We start from the raw sequence: 17,253 nt of genomic DNA on the forward strand, positions 1-17,253 counted from the left end.
GCTGTACGCGGTATCGGGAGTCTTGGAATCGCGCGTATTGGTATGGGGCTATCGGTATAGAGTGTGCTTTCCAATCATAGTTTTGTGCTTTCTGTCATGATTGCAGCAGTAGCTGCAACCTAGTAAAGAGCAAACCATCACCCATAGTAACTAAAAGTTGAAAAACGCGTTTTGAAAAAAAACTACACAATGAAAAAAAGTTGACATCTAACACTGATTCTGGAATGTTAACTGTTATTTCGGTTAATTTTAAAAGTAGGAGTCTATTGTGGAAACAAATTTATGGTGGGTTTGAAATTTTCATCATCAGGTGCATCATTGGAATCAGCATGGTCGAAAACCCAGTCCCTCACCTTGAACAACAAGGAAAATCACTTTTTTTGCATGGGCATCACTAATGTCTCCTTTTTTTAACAGGGCTAATTACCAGACCATCATATAATGATATTTGATAGCTCATTAGAACTGAAATTAAAATTACTAGTGCCCTTTCTAAGTCACCGGAAATATTGGAGGGCAGATAGCCCCCCTCCCCAAAAGACCCCCTTTACCTAGTCATCCGATTAAAATTTTGCGATAGTCATTTTTTCAGCATAGTTAAAAGATGCAATAACTAAGTTCTTGGTGATGCATGACCCTCCATAGTCCATGGGAAAAGGACTCCGAGTTACTAATAATGGCCTACAAAATTAAATAGATTAAATTAAATTAATAGAGTTCGCAGTTCAGTCGGTAGAGCTTGGACTTTGAATTAGGACGCCAAAGGCTCAAGTCCCTAAAGGGCAATTTTTTAATCGTGGTTTTGTAAGTTTCCTGTATGGACCCCATTGTTGAGTGTTTTCAGTAAAGCGCTAGTTTTCTATACAGGGAAACATTAACAGAAGGTTTAGTTGCACTAGTTTTATCAGTATATGCTAGATAGACTGTGAAGCAGTCATTTTGTTTGTTTTAAGTTTCCAGTTCGCTCTTTACTTCCATCAGAAAAACTTTGTTTTTCTAAATTAAAATCTGAATCAAAAGACAAATTAGCGCTTCCAGGTGGTCAAAAGGATGTTTTTACAGTATCTCAAGAACAGCAAAGAACAAGACAAAGAACTGCAAAGTAAAAACTTTAATGTCATAGAGGGGGACATTGAACTAAATATAAAGTCGCTATGTTCATTCAAGGCTGTTAAAAATGTTTATCTGTGACATTTCAGGAACGCCCCAGGGAATTAGGAATTCTTTCGAGCAAAGCACAAATGACTTTCTCGCCTTTACAAGCCATAGAAAGAGGGGGGGGGGGCTTTATCTATATTTTTTGCTGCAGTTTCTGTTTGTTTTAAATTTAGCTGGGAAATTTATTGTAAATTCTGATCGTTTCAGGTTACACTTACTTACTTACACTTACTTACTAATAGATGTTCATTTTACATGTTTTATACTATCAATAGAGACTTTTCATTATATACATTATTTCCGCTCATCTTAGAGTTTAATGTAGCTCTTTACTTTTTATTTGAAAAGCTTTATTTGTGGAAGTTTTTGTTTAATTTAATTAGGATTAATTAGCAAATTGAATGTGAATATGTTTAAATTTATTACGCTAAATAAGATAGATAAGATATATTTCAACTAAAAAACAAAACAAACAAACAACAAAAAACTCAATAGCACTATCAAAAACATTTCATTTAATCATAAAATCCATCAAAACGCATATCAAAATCTGCTTTAAATTCAGACACATCCGACACTTATTGAGACAAACGTAGTATTAAAAGTTGCAGGTTCTTTTCCTTTAAATGAAAATTCTAATGACTAACTAGTTCTAGTTAGGTAGTTATATGATTACTAGTTCTATGATTATAAGCCCACTAATGGTTGATAACTAAACCTTACTGCCATGTAAGTTACAACTGCTGGAATCTTGCGTCAACCTCAGTGGCTTTAAACTTTCCTATCCACGTTCGTTCTGTCTTATTTTGAATCCCCTCCCCCCTTCAAGCCAATGTTACTCTAAACTACCATTTGAGTATTTTTCTTCAGGTCAAAGAAGTATTCAATTTAACTATTAAATAGTTTTGAAAATTTTTCGGATTTTTTTTTTGATAACTGGTAATCAATTAAGAATAATGAACTACTTGAAAATGAAGTATCTCTATACACACATTTGTAATGATAAATTTGGCTTTACCCTTTAATCTTTACCCTTTAAAAGCTTTAACCTTTTATGTAATTATTTAGTCATCTTTTTTTTTCTTAAGTTAATTCTATTATGCTGAATATACAGATAATATTTTAATTCAACTTTTAAAAGTTAGCTTGCAACATTTGGGTTAATCCCTTTAGTTTTTATACAATTAAAAAAAAGAATACACTATATTTTGGAACGGAGGAAGACTGACACATACAAAGGAATTTTTCAATGAGGGGCATAGAACATACAAGCACTATTTCATAATTTGAACAAGAGGTGGCCAGAATCCTTGAAAATTTCGAATTTTTGGGGCCCTGGTGGCCTTTACATACATTCCTGATAATGGTAATAAGAGATTTCATAGTCGGGTACGGTAGCCCTAATTTTGTTCGCAGTGATTTTTGTTTCTTTAGTTTGCCAAGTTTGGACTTTTTTCTTTACAGCGCTTCTTGTTATGTCTTATGCTTGTTTCAATACAATTAAAACCTTTTGCGAGTTTTAGCTTCTTAAAAGCCATTTTGTTAGCTTCAGCGTCGGTTGACCGACTCAAAGACAGATGGCTCATTGATGAATTGTCCCAGCACCACAGGGAGCTCTCAAATAAAAGCAAAAATAAAAAATAGAAACAATTTTCCATTTTTTTTCGAAAAGTAGGTACTCACAAATAGGGTAGGCTTGTGCTTTTGAATTTTTTAATATAGCCTTTTAACTGATTTCCATTTTTTCAATTCTTTATTTGCCCAACACACTAAAGTTCAAATAGTTTCAAATTTTAATATATTGGAAAAAACAATTATCTATATTAAAGGCCGATAATACACAAACTCTTTAATAACGTTGATTAACTTTTCGTAAATAGTGAAATTAAAAGGCTCACATTTTCGCTTTTTTTGCTAACCATTGTGAACCATTTTTTGAAACCTACAAATCTTATAAAATATAATCCCCCTTTCATTATTTTACTAATTTTATTTATTTGTTTTGTTTGTTTATTTATGTTATTTTCTTATATTTTCTGTAAGTAACTGATTATTAAACCAGATTTGCAAAGTCTCAATTTAATTTGCAAATGGTTAAAATCATACGTCCTCAGTATACAAGAGGCGCTAGATTTATCCCCTCCTTTCCCTTTCCTCTGGAGTAAAGATTTTTGCAAAGGATATTTATAGAAAAAATAGCAGTAAAACCCTCAGAGAAGAGATACAAAATGAAAAGCCCTCATTTGAAGATCAGTAAAAAATTGTTGTAATATTTTCATGATAAATTTTAAAAGCACAAGTATACTAAATGAAAATATTATATTTTTTAGTGTAAATGTAAGAGTTTCTTCATTAATAGACAATATATTCTCACGTTCCTCTTCTTGTCCTAGTTTCAGTAGTTTCTGATTGACAGAATCAATAATTTATGTGTTATTTTTATATTCTATTTCATTTTGCAGGTGCCACGATTCAATACAACATGAATCCAGTCAGCTCAAATCAAAATCAAGCCACACCAGAACATATCAAGGAGAACTGCCAACACCCTTCAAATGTAGAATCTCCTGTTTGGACCTTTGAATGTGCATGGGAAGTGGCTAACAAAGTTGGAGGAATATACACAGTCATCCGCTCCAAGACCGGTCTATCTGTTGAAATGATGAAAGACCAATATGTCCTTCTTGGCCCTTATAAAGGAAAGTCTTCTAGAGAAGAAATAGACGAGTTTGAGTTTTCTCCCGGTCCTATTTACGATGCTGTTTGCAAGATCCGTGATGCAGGGTTTCTAGTTCACACTGGAAGCTGGCTTGTTGAGGGAAATCCTTTAGTTATATTATTTGATATTGCTTCAGTATCACATAAAATGAACTATTATAAGCATGAACTTTTTGAGAAAACAAATATTGGCATTCCAGATTCTGATGTGGAATCAAATGATTCTGTTTTATTTGGATTTATGGTAGCACAGTTTATTGCTGAATTTAGTCATTGCCTAAGTATATGTGGAGCTGATTCTCCCCAAACAGTGTGTCACTTTCATGAGTGGTTATCTGGAGTAGGTCTTATTTTGCTGCGGCTATGGAAAATAAAAGTCGCAACAGTATTTACTACACACGCAACACTCCTTGGACGCTACTTGTGCGCTGGCAGCACAGATTTTTATAACAATCTGAACAAGTTTGACATTGACATCGAAGCTGGAAATCGGCAAATATACCACAGATACTGTTTGGGAAGAGCTGCAACACACATGGCACATGTTTTTACAACTGTGTCTGATATAACAGCAATGGAAGCTGAATGTTTATTAAAACGAAAGCCTGATGTAATAACACCAAACGGTCTAAATATCAAGAGATTCAGTGCACTGCATGAATTTCAAAACCTCCATGCAAGTAACAAAGAAAAGATTCATGATTTCGTCCGAGGCCATTTTTATGGTCATCTCGATTTTGATTTAACTAAGACCCTCTATTTTTTTATTGCCGGAAGATACGAATTCGGAAACAAAGGAGCTGACATTTTTGTTGAAAGCCTGGCGAGACTTAACCACTCGATGAAAGAGTCTGACACTGATGTGACAGTGATTGCGTTTATTATTCTTCCTGCCAAGACAAACAACTTTAATGTTGAAAGTTTAAAGGGACAGGCAGTTGCAAACAGCTTAAAGGATACTATAGAAAATGTCCAAAAGAATATTGGCAAGAAATTATTTGAAATATGTGTAAGTGGCAAGATGCCTGAATCTGACGACCTCCTTTCAAAAGATGACGTTGTCTGTCGTAAACGATGTTTGTTTTCCAGCCATTGGTCCCTTCCGCCACCAATCACTACGCATAATATTGCCCAGGATGATACAGATCAAGTACTCAATGCACTCAGACGATGTCAGCTTCTGAATAGTTCCTGGGACCGGGTAAAAGTTGTCTTTCACCCGGAGTTTCTTTCGTCAACTAATCCCCTCTTTAATCTCGACTACGAAGAATTTATTCGTGGATGTAATCTTGGAGTTTTCCCCAGTTATTATGAACCATGGGGATATACTCCTGCCGAGTGCACAGTCATGGGAATTCCATCGATTACGACAAATCTCTCTGGCGTTGGGTGTTTAATGGCCGATCATATTCCAGACCCTGAGAGCTACGGTATACATATTGTAGACCGTCAAAACATAAGTCTCGACGAGTCTATTAATCAGCTCACCAGGTACATGCTGAACTTTACTCTTTTGACAGAAAGACAAAGAGTAATTCAACGAAACCGAACTGAACGTCTCAGTGAAATACTTGACTGGGGGACTCTTTTTATTTACTATAAAAGGGCAAGGCTCATGGCTCTTAGTGCAGTTTATTCAGATACTATAGTGGACGACGAAGAAGGCTCTCTACAAGTAAAACAACAACACCCTTTATCTGAACCTCAATCTCCCAGACCTGTAACTCCCGCACTTCTTGGCAGTCGAGATGAGGTTGACAATGAAAAAGAACTAGAAGAACTTAGAAACAGAACCAGTAGAATTTATTTGTAAATTTAAAGGCATATTTTAGTAGCTATATGCACACAAGCACGTACTCTACAAACAGAAATCCTTGTTTTCTGTTTCCAATATTTGTTGATTGATAATACTTATTTGGTGCTTTATATAATATATAAAAATTATACTTTTGTAGTTTTACAATGAGTTTCTTTCAAATAAAACATCCTTTGTTTTTATACAATATTTTACTGCAACGCAGATAAGGTCATATTGGTTAGGACGACGTAGATAAAAGTGAGTAGGTGTAGTACACTGTAGTAAACAATGTAGTTTTTTTTTTAATGCAATAAGTTTAAACATACAATCATAAACAAACTCAGGAGTCTCTCAGATATCTGCTATATAGACAACAATCTATACTACTGAATAAATATCTTAAAAGTTTAGAAAAAATAAGAACTTCATTTTCTTGCGATTTCTCCACGTAATTTCGGGAAGGACAGAAGAGGATTTCCCGGCATGATTTGAAAACGATTTTTTTTTTTACTGGAAGTAAAACTTTTTTTTTTTTAAACTGAAAGTAAGGATCAGCATTAAAACTTGAAACAAACAGAAATTATTCTGTATTTGAGGAGGGATTGATATTGAATGAGAGTTATTTTTAAAGAGCTTTAGGACTTTAGCATAAAGAGAGATGATCAGGAAAGGGACAGCCACCTTCATATATAGACTAATTTGTGCTCTTTTTAGTTTTTACTGTTGCTCTTTACTGACAGTTTAAACACTTGTTTTCTTTTTCATTTAATAAAATTAAAGACCTAATTTGAAGCTTAAAATTAGCAAAATTACTACTTCGCGATTTATCCAACATATTTTGTTAGCTTCAGCGTCGGTTGACCGTCTCAAAGACAAATGGCTCATTGGTGAATTGTCCCAGCACCACAGAGAGCTCTCCAATAAAAGTAAAAATAAAAAAAGAAACAATTTTTCCATTTTTTTTTTCGAATGAGCCTTATTCTTTTGGACATTTTCTATAGTATACTTTAAGCTTTTTGCAACTGACTGTCCCTTTAAAGTTTCAACATTAAAGTTGTTTGTCTTGGCTGGAAGAATACTAAACGCAAGCACTGTCACATCAGTGCTAGATTCTTTCATCAAGTGGTTAAGTCTCGCCAGGCTTTCAACAAAAATGTCAGCTCCTTTGTTTCCGAATTCGTATCTTCCGGCAATAAAAAAATAGAGGGTCTTAGCTAAATCAAAATAGAGATGACCATAAAAATGGCCTCGGACGAAATCATGAATCTTTTCTTTGTTAATTGCAGGGAGGTTTTGAAATTCATGCAGTGCACTGAATCTCTTGATATTTAGACCGTTTGGTGTTATTACATCAAGCTTTCGTTTTAACAAACATTCATCTTCCATTGCTGTTATATCAGACACTGTAGTAAAAACATGTGCCATTTGTGTCGCAGCTCTTTCCAAACAGTATCTGTGATATATCTGCCGATTTCCAGCTTCGATGTCAATGTCAAACTTGTTCAGGTTGTTATAAAAATCTGTGCTGCCAGCGCACAAGTAGCGCCCAAGGAGTGTTGCGTGTGTAGTGAATATTGTTGCAACTTTTATTTTCCATAGCCGCAGAAAAATAAGACCCACTCCAGATAACCACTCATGAAAGTGACACACTGTTTGTGGAGAATCAGCTCCACATATACTTAGGCAATGACTAAATTCAGCAATAAACTGTGCTACCATAAAGCCAAATAAAACAGAATCATTTGATTCCACATTAGAATCTGGAATGCTAATATTTGTTTTCTCAAAAAGTTCATGCTTATAACAGTTCATTTTATGTGATACTGAAGCAATATCAAATAATACAACTAAAGGATTTCCCTCAACAAGCCAGCTTCCAGTGTGAACTAGAAGCACTGTATCACTGATCCTGCAAACAGCATCGTAAATAGGACCGGGACAAAACTCAAACTCGTCTATTTCTTCTCTAGAAGACTTTCCTTTATAAGGGCCAAGAAGGACATATGGTCTTTCATCATTTCAACAGAAAGACCGGTCTTGGAGCGGATGACTGTGTATATTCCTCCGACTTTGTTAGCCACTTCCCATGCACATTCAAAGGTCCAAACAGGAGATTCTACATTTGAAGGGTGTTGGCAGTTCTCCTTGATATGTTCTGGTGTGGCTTGATTTGAGCTGACTGGATTCATGTTGTATTGAATCGTGGCACCTGCAAAATGAAAAAGAATATAAAAATAACACATAAATTATTGATTCTGTCAATCAGAAATTACTGAAACTAGGACAAGAAGAGGAACGTGAGAATATATTGTCTATTAATGAAGAAACTCTTACACTTACACTAAAAAATATAATATTTTCATTTAGTATACTTGTGCTTTTAAAATTTATCGTGAAAATATTACAACAATTTTTTACTGATCTTCAAATGAGGGCTGCATTTTCATTTTGTATCTCTTCTCTGAGGGTTTTACTGCTATTTTTTCTATAAATATCCTTTGCAAAAATCTTTACTCCAGAGGAAAGGGAAAGGAGGGGATAAATCTAGCGCCTCTTGTATACTGAGGACGTATGATTTTAACCATTTGCAAATTAAATTGAGACTTTGCAAATCTGGTTTAATAATCAGTTACTTACAGAAAATATAAGAAAATAACATAAATAAACAAACAAAACAAATAAATAAAATTAGTAAAATAATGAAAAACAGAACTTCATTTGATAAAGGGAGATTGAATTTTATAAGATTTGTTGGTTTCAAAAAATGGTTCACAATGGTTAGCAAAAAGAGCAAAAATGTGAGCCTTTGAATTTCACTATTTACGGAAAGTTAATCAACGTAATTTCCGAAGATTACGCATTGAATACAACGTATTCAAAATCAAATTTTAAATCACCGTATTTTTCAAAGGCTTTTCTTGGACAAAAATTGTTCCTTAGATGTATTAATCGATTAAACCTTTAATTACCGCACTGTCTTATAGGCCTACCAGACCTTTTTAAGCCGAAAATGAACAGCGTGAAAACAAATTGATTTTTTATTGAATCTTGTTATTAAAGACTTTGCGTATTATCGGCCTTTAGTATAGTTAATTGTTTTTTCAAATATTTTAAATCTGAAACTATTTGAATTTTAGTGTGTTGGTCAAATAGAGAATTGAAAAAATGGAAATCAGTTAAAAGGCTATATTAAAAAATTCAATATCACAAGCCTACCCTATTTGTGAGTACCTACTTTTCGAAAAAAAATGGAAACATTGTTTTATTTTTTATTTTTACTTTTATTGGAGAGCTCCCTGTGGTGCTGGGACAATGAGCCAAAAAGCGTTGTATTTTAAAGCGTTGTATTTTCATCATATTTTGTTGTATTTCATTAGCATTCACCAAACTTCACTTCTCGAGTGTGTTTTATATAATAGACAAGTACCCGTTTGACTAAATATTAAAGGGTGTCTACGGGATGAATGAAAATTAATATGAATAAAGGTTGGGTTCTAGGCATCCACCCTTCACAGAAAATACCCCCATGGAAAATGTTACCCGGAAAATCCCCCCCCCCCTTGTAATAGGGTTTTCTAAATTTGAGAATTTTATTTGAGTTGTATTTTATTTTTTGGTAATTTCGTTGACAAGATCGAAGGGAAGTGAAAAAGAGGAATTTACACACCATAAGTATCTTAAAAACTTAGAACCAAAAAAACACAAAAAAAATCCATTTTTGTTGAAAGGACTTCCATATGAACTTCTGCGATTTTTCATAGTAGCGGGAGACAAATTTAAAAAAAAAGAAAAAAAAATGTAGGTGAAAAATCATCAAAATCAAGCTAAAATAATATGGCACCATAAAGTTTAAGAAGGTTTAGCTTGCTTTCCCTTGAAAGCATAGTTGGCTTTGGTAACCAAAACATTATTATTGTTTAAGTTTTTATGGACGAAAGCGTTATCAAAATCTATTAGTCAGTTTTTCTAAATAAACTACTTAAAAAAAGAGAAAAAAGGAATAAAATGCAGACGAAAATCACCAAAATTAAGCTAAAAACATGACACCAAACAGTTTAAGAAGGTATAATACGGAATATTTTTTTCATTTTAAGCTTTAATGTTGTTCTTTACTATAAATTGAAAAATCTTTTTTGATGTATTTTCTCGTCGTTTAAAAAATGCTGGAAAATTTGTCCCCTCCCTCTGTGTAATCCCCCCCCACGATAATTCTTGAATGGAAAATTACATCAGAAAAAAATTTCTGCTTACCATTTCCGCTTGAAGATTCTCCTTACTTTCATCAATTTTTTTAATATTAATTTCTTATCATTTTTCAAATCAGGAATGAAATACCTCGCCCCTACGGCTAACTGAAATATTAACGAACGGGATGGGATAACCGTTTCCAAAAGGTGTTTATCTGATGATTCAATGAGCGCTGTGAAGTTTTTGCATTAACATTCACCCTTTGAGGTACCGCACTCCCTCCCAAAATCCAAAACAATCAGAGACACACACTGTATAAGTTTAGGTGTCATTTAAAGATTTTTAATTTTTCCATTGCTTACAGATAGTACGTGTTATTGGGAAACTTGGGGACATTTTCCGTGGGGGAGTTTTCTGCAGGGGAGGGGATTGTCTGTGGGAATTTTCAGTGGGAGCAAATTTTTGGAAATTATTTCCTTTCAGCGATAATATATTTTCCGGGGGATGTTTTCCACGGGGAAGGGGTATTTCCCGGGGGGCGGCTAACACCTAGAACCTTCCAAAAAGTATATCTCTAGTCAATCCAATTCTGCTTTGACGTAAAACCCTGAGAAATTGCTTAGGGCAGGATCCTCGAGAGAGGTTACAACACCTCCTTTAGCTTTTGGGAGGTGAAGGGTTGAATATATTTAAATTGAGAGCATCATTTGTTTTCATCCCCAACAAGTTAAAAGAGGTGTTGTAACTTCTGCGCGGCATCAAGCCCTCCGCAAATGGGAAGGTCAGTATATAGTGTTTCGATGCTTTTAAATCAACTGGCAATATAAAAATTTTCTTGGCACAGTATTTTCGGAAACTTGAAAAGGGTTGTAGAAATTTTAATTTCCGCTATTCAATCAATAGCAATTTAACCCTCTGTGAGACAAAATGGAACTTTAGTCCACAAAATTTATTTTAACTGAGACTGAGAACGATTTTGGGGCCATTAAGAAAATTGTAAAACATATTGAATGAGAAATTAAACACAAGGAAAGTTTCTTTAGGGACAGAGAAAGGGGTGACTGCTTAAAATATTGTTGTAGGTATGCAAGTGTTTTTTTTTTTAATATTTTATTTTGTACTTGACGTTGAATTGATGTTTTCAGCAATTTTTCTTTTGTTTTTCCATGGCCCTGTGGCTTTTCTGGGAAAATTTTCATATATCCCTCAATAGACATTTATTTTAAAGCATCATTTAAATAAGTTGAATCACTTTATGTTTCATGAACTAATGTAAAGTGGTGTGTGAACTGAAAAAACCGAAATATAAATTGGATTTTAGGCATTTTTGAGCCTGCTGGTTATAAAAATGAGGCTAATATTGTCACTACTACTACTACTAACATCTCACCGCAGCACCAAACCGCCTATGGCCAACACAGCTACGCACGCTCCTCCTTTTTCCCAATACTATTCAAAGCCTCCCTTTTTACACCCGCCCACGAAGTTCTCATTTCCTTTAAATATTTCTTTATGACGTCCTCCCACCCCAGACGAGAATGACCTGCTTTCCGTTTAGCCCTAGACTGTTGGCCGAAAAGAACAATCTTCGGCAATATGTCATCCGCACAACGTGCCCTAGCCAAATCAACCTTTCTTTCCTTATAGCCCTAGAGAGTGGTAGACATCGAAAATAAAAATGTGTATCTGTGCTATCAGACAAATTGGATGCAATTAAACCCTATTGGTTCAGTTCAATAGTAGTAGTAGTAGTAGGAACAGTATCTAATAAATAGTTCCAGTCGCGAGTCCAATCTACCTACTTTTGATCTCTGTTCAATCTGTTTGAATACTCTGTAATGATCCATCAAAAATCATATATTATGAAAGTCATAATTTTAAATTCTTTTAAATATTTTCATTTTTATAACTTTAAGAAATCATAAATTAATTGAGATTTTAAGGAATAAATATCAGCATATGTATTTTAAACTAACAATGCCTATTTATTTCAGTAAATTCATTTGAATTTTTTTCAGTAAAGTACAAATTATATTCTGGCATTTAGAAAGCATAGGGATTTAGAACCCTACTCATAATAATTTCTGCTCGTTTTGAGTTTGACTCTGTTATTTACTTTACTTTCTGTCTTTTTTTTTTATTTCATTTATTTATTGATACTGATTTGTGGTAGTTGTATGCTTGTTAGATTATTTGATTCTATTTTTGTTCATTTCTGGTTTTATGAAGTTCTTTACTTTTTTTTGAAAAACTTATTGTGTGGGAAAAGTTTTTTTTAATTAATTACATAAAAAAAAACAATTTTTTTTCGTTGAAAGTAAGGAACAAAATTAAAACTTAAGACGAACAGGAACTATTTCACATCATACTTGAAGGGAGCTAGCGCCAACTCAATCCATCACTCTCTACGCTAAAGTTTTTCTACTTAAGAAAGTTTCTTATTTTAATTAATAGGCCGTCGTGTTTCAGAAGTCGTTTTTCAAGAATTGAGACAACAACTCGAATTGTAGCGCAGAAAGTGAAGGATTGAGGAGGGGGCTGACCCTTCATATACGGAATAATTTATATTCGTTTTAAGTTTTAATGTAGCTCTTTAATTTTTGTTGAAAATTCACCTCTTTACTTAAATGTCTGATCATTCAAAAAAAATAATGCTTGGAAATCTGCTCCTGTCTCAGTGGAAAATAAAGCCCCCTCCCTTCGTTCCCAAGAGAATTCCATACAACTAAAATTATCAAAAAAGGGAAAATTTCGTGCGGAGAATTTCCCCTTTAAGATTCTCTTTGCTTTCATTTGAAATAAAACTTTTTTGAATGTTGATTTCTGGTTGACTTTTCAAATTAGGACTGAAATCCCTCAACCCTACGTCTAATTCTGCTTAGACTTAAAACTCTGAGGAAATACTTAGGACAGAATCCACAAGCGCAGTTGCAACACCTCTTTAAACTGGCGAGAGGGGATTAGATTTAAAATGAAAGTATCTGTTGTTTTCACCCCCAACAAGTTAAAAAAGTTGTTTTAACTTCTGTGTTGTATCAAGCCCTCCGCAAATGGGAAGGTCATTGGGTACTTGTCTAAAATATAAAACACACTCGAGAACTTGTATTGCGAATACCCGGTTTTTCACGCTGTCTATACCAGACAATAACCATCGGCTCGTTGGGAACCCCATTATAGCTTTTTTTAATTAAATATTTATGTAGTATTTTGGTTAAGTTAGGTTACGCACTCTGGGCAACCCCCTTCCATAATTCTTTGTGGTAGTACTCATAATTTTGTTACTAAAACATCGTATTTTCATCATATTTTGTTTACATCTCAAGTAAAGAACAAATGAAGTGTTTTATAGTTCTTTGCTTAATCTTGATTTATAATGTTTACAAATATATTTAACTTCTTAAATATCTTTTTTCTATCCTTGTATTCTATCCTTGTATAATGAAAAAAATCTTTTTTCTATCCTTATTTGTAATATTTTAAAGATTTACAAACTATTTCTTGAATAAAAAAATATGGATATGAAACAGAAAAAAATAGCCAAAATTAAGGTAAACATTTGAGGGTTTATCTGGAGTAGGGAGTTTACCAACAAAATGAAGAAGTTTACCACCCGTACACTTCGTCTGACAGTCTAAAAAAAGGATATTATTATTATTATTTTATTACCCATTATTAAACATACAAAATGTTGTAAATGGAGTACAAGAAAAGAAAAGAAAAATATCCGAAGAAAACTCAACTACAGAAAAACAAGATTAAGAACATTCCTACGATAAACAAAAAAGACAAATTTAAGTTATTGCGACATATAATGAAGAGAGGCTTGGTTCAACCGCCTAAATCGAACATATGTTTGCTTTCATATTTACGAAATTTTTTTCGGCGGGAGGGGGGGGGGGGTCAAAGTGGGTGTCCCCTTTGTATTGTAAAATAAATTGAGTGTCGACATAATCACATGCTTTCCAGTACAAAAAAGGGCTCTGTACAAGATTAAGACCAGGGGCGCATCCAGGGTTTTTCTTGGGGGGGGGGAGAGGGCAAAATAGGTTGATCCGAAATTTTTTATTAGGGGGGGGGGCAAAATAGGTTGATCCAATAAACTTGCGTTAGGAGCAACTTTAATTAGCACAAACTTGAGTTAATTAAGTAAATTACACTACTTTAGACTACGCTAGGGGGAGGGGGCGCCCCCCTCTGGATCCGTCACTGATTAATACTTTTCTAAAGAGCCTAAGTTCGAGATTGACGTTTAGAAATTGGAATATCACTTTAAGATTTATAAATTTTGACCAAAAAATTTGGTCGTTTCTTTCACTAGAAAACGAACCAATGTATACGGGAAGAATGCCTCATATCTCTATTTCACTGTGTCTATTGGTTTTTTCACATATGCCATCTCCTTTGTCCCTGGATTTGCCGATGATCTGAACTTTTATTCGCTAGGATGTAGAGTCAAACATATTATTCCTGGGATTTGGGGGAGATTACTTTTCTGTTTGTTCAAGGAGTAGAGTTGGGTTATGCGGAATAATCTGGGGGATGCATTTATTGTCCTTTGATGATCGGATACACTTTTGTTATGTTAAATCTTTCAGGGCACGTTGAACAAAATCAACAAAACTATGAGCATCCAGGTTGTGAAAAGAGCGTATATGCAATATCTTAGGAATTCCTAAGGGTATTATTTTAGAGCTTATAGTAAAAATAGATTAGGATCTACATCATGGTTGCAGCAGTAGCTGCAACCTAGTGAAGAGCGAAGCACAGCCCATAGTAACCAAAAGTTACAAGAAGTTTTTAAAGTAAAAACTGCCTAATGAGAAAAATGCCATCTGACACTTAGTCAGGAATGGTAACTATTGTTTCAGTAATCTTAAAAGTAAAAGTTTATTGCGAAACCACATTTATGGTATTTTTCAATAAAAAGCCCTTTTTTCTAGAAGGGCTAGGGGGTGACCAGAACATCATAGAGAGATGTTCCCCCAATTCCAAAGAAAGGAGGAGCTAATGATTTCTCTGGTGTCCGGCGGATCACAGTTACGTCAGTTTTTAGCAGAATATACGAAAGCTTTGTTGCCGCATGGTTGAAAAAATATTTTTTGTAAGTAACTGATCGAAAGCAATTTGGTAACATCCCTAAGTGTTCGACAGTTCATTACCTCGTTAATTTAATTGATTTTATTTTAAAACACCTGGATGAACCTGGAAAATGGATAAATTTAATTGCAATTGATTTCAGAAAAGCATTTGACCTTGTTGATCACAAGATCCTTTTAGAAAAAATGGCTGAAAAAAATATAGCCAGCTTTCTTATTAAAATCATCAAGAGCTTCTTAACAAATAGAGAGCAAACTGTGAAGTATAAAGACCAATTTTCCACTTCTCTGCCAGTTTTTGTGGAATTACACAAGGAACTGTGATCGGGCCGCTGGGCTTCCTCCTCATGATAAAGGAAATTGCTGCTGAGCTGGAGGACAGATGGAAATACGTTGACGATTTGTCCTTAACAGAAATCGTATATAAGGATTCGAAGAGCAATGCTGCTGGTTTCATCGACCAAGTTACCTCAGAGGCGGCTGAACTAAACATGGTCGTGAATAAAGACAAGTGCTCGGTCACGACATTTTCTTTTCTTCAGAATACTCAACCGTCTTTCGAACCTCCTATTGCTTCCGAGCTAATAAGCCATACAATAACTTTACTTGGTGTGGTGATTTCTTCTGACCTCTCATGGCGGGAGAATAAAAAGACAGTTGTAGAAAAAGCTAATGGCGCAATCCAAATACTAAAAACACTGAAAAAATTTCGAGTTCCTAAGGACAAGCTGAAACTAATATTTTACACTTTCATCCGCCTCTTAGTTGAATATGCTTGTCCGGTTTGGCACTTTGCCCTAACCCAGGATGAAATTGATAAAATGGAACGAGTTCAGAAGAGATCACTGCAAATCATTTATGGCGGTCCCTCTACACCTTACTCCTTTTACCTAAAAGAATTGAAACGTGAATCAGTTTCTTTCTGTCAACGAAAATTATACCAAAGATTTGACCCCGCCCTCCTTCAACATCCCATCTTCCGATCATTCCTTCCCCCACGTTATGTCCCTATAAGATTTCGTCCCCCCAGGGGAAGTGGCTGAGAAGGTCCCGAAACGAACCTCAGTCCACTGTAACCCCATGCGCTACAGTAAAAGCTTTGTGCAAAGCTTTGTGAAATATTACAATGATCTCTAGTGTTTTTATTGTTTAGTTTATTTTATCCTGATGAAATTTTATCACACAAGTTTACTCTCAATCGTAAGTGTTTTTATCCTTTAGTGTATTAACCCAGACAAGGCTTTATCAGACATTATTTTGCTAATTATGACTAAGAGACATCATATTTGGGCTTTGCCCACGAGAGCTATGTCTTGTTTTTGAATTAAATGAATTTGAATTTAGATGTTTAATATCTCATTCGAACGGAAATTAATTTTGATAGTGACCAAAGAGATTGGAGGGCAACTAGCCCCCCCCCCCCAAAGTCGACCAATCAAAATTTTGAGATAGCCATTATAATCAAAATAGTTCAAAGCTCCTATAACTATGGACTTGGTGATGATATGGCCCTCCATACTCCCTGGGGAAAGGGCTGTACGCGGTATCGGGAGTATTGGAATCGCGCGTATTGGTATGGGGCTATCGGTATAGAGTGTGCTTTCCAATCATAGTTTTGTGCTTTCTGTCATGATTGCAGCAATAGCTGCAACATAGTAAAGAGCAAACCATCACCCATAGTAACTAAAAGTTGAAAAACGCGTTTTGAAAAAAAACTACACAATGAAAAAAAGTTGACATCTAACACTGATTCTGGAATGTTAACTGTTATTTCGGTTAATTTTAAAAGTAGGAGTCTATTGTGGAAACAAATTTATGGTGGGTTTGAAATTTTCATCATCAGGTGCATCATTGGAATCAGCTCGAATCAGAATCAGGTCGAAAACCCACTGTAGGATAACTACAGTCCCTCACCTTGAACAACAAGGAAAATCACTTTTTTGCATGAGCCGCACTAATCTCTCCTTTTCTTAACAGGGCTAGTTACCAGACCATCATATAATGATATTTGATAGCTCATTAGAACTGAAATTCAAATTACTAGTGCCCTTTCTAAGTGACCAGAAATATTGAAGGGCAGCTAGCCCCCCGCCCCAAAAGACCCCCTTTACCTAAAGTCTTTCGATCAAAATTTTGAAATAATCATTTTTTTAGCACAGTTAAAAGATGCAATAACTATGTCCTTGGTGATGACATGACCCTCCTTAGTCCGTGGGAAAAGGACTGTGAGTTACTAATAATGGCCCTACAAAATTCAATAGATTAAATTAAATTAACAGAGTTCGTAGTTCAGTT

At 34.7% G+C, this 17,253-nt stretch overlaps 1 protein-coding gene and 2 pseudogenes across 1 annotated transcript in view; 1 reads left to right on the top strand and 2 right to left on the bottom strand.

Moving 5' to 3' along the window:
* The window catches only part of LOC148952450 (coiled-coil domain-containing protein 93-like), a 253,210-nt gene that overhangs the window by 29,995 nt on the left and 205,962 nt on the right, over positions 1-17,253 (bottom strand). The window lies entirely within an intron of this gene.
* LOC148952451 (glycogen [starch] synthase pseudogene) lies at positions 1,669-5,689 on the top strand (annotated as a pseudogene).
* LOC148952452 (glycogen [starch] synthase pseudogene) lies at positions 6,415-7,693 on the bottom strand (annotated as a pseudogene).

Source organism: Artemia sp. Qi Xiang Cuo, chromosome 5, assembly GCF_049724085.1.
Source record: "Artemia sp. Qi Xiang Cuo chromosome 5, ASM4972408v1, whole genome shotgun sequence".
In the NCBI taxonomy this organism is placed as follows: Eukaryota; Metazoa; Arthropoda; class Branchiopoda; order Anostraca; family Artemiidae; genus Artemia; species Artemia sp. Qi Xiang Cuo.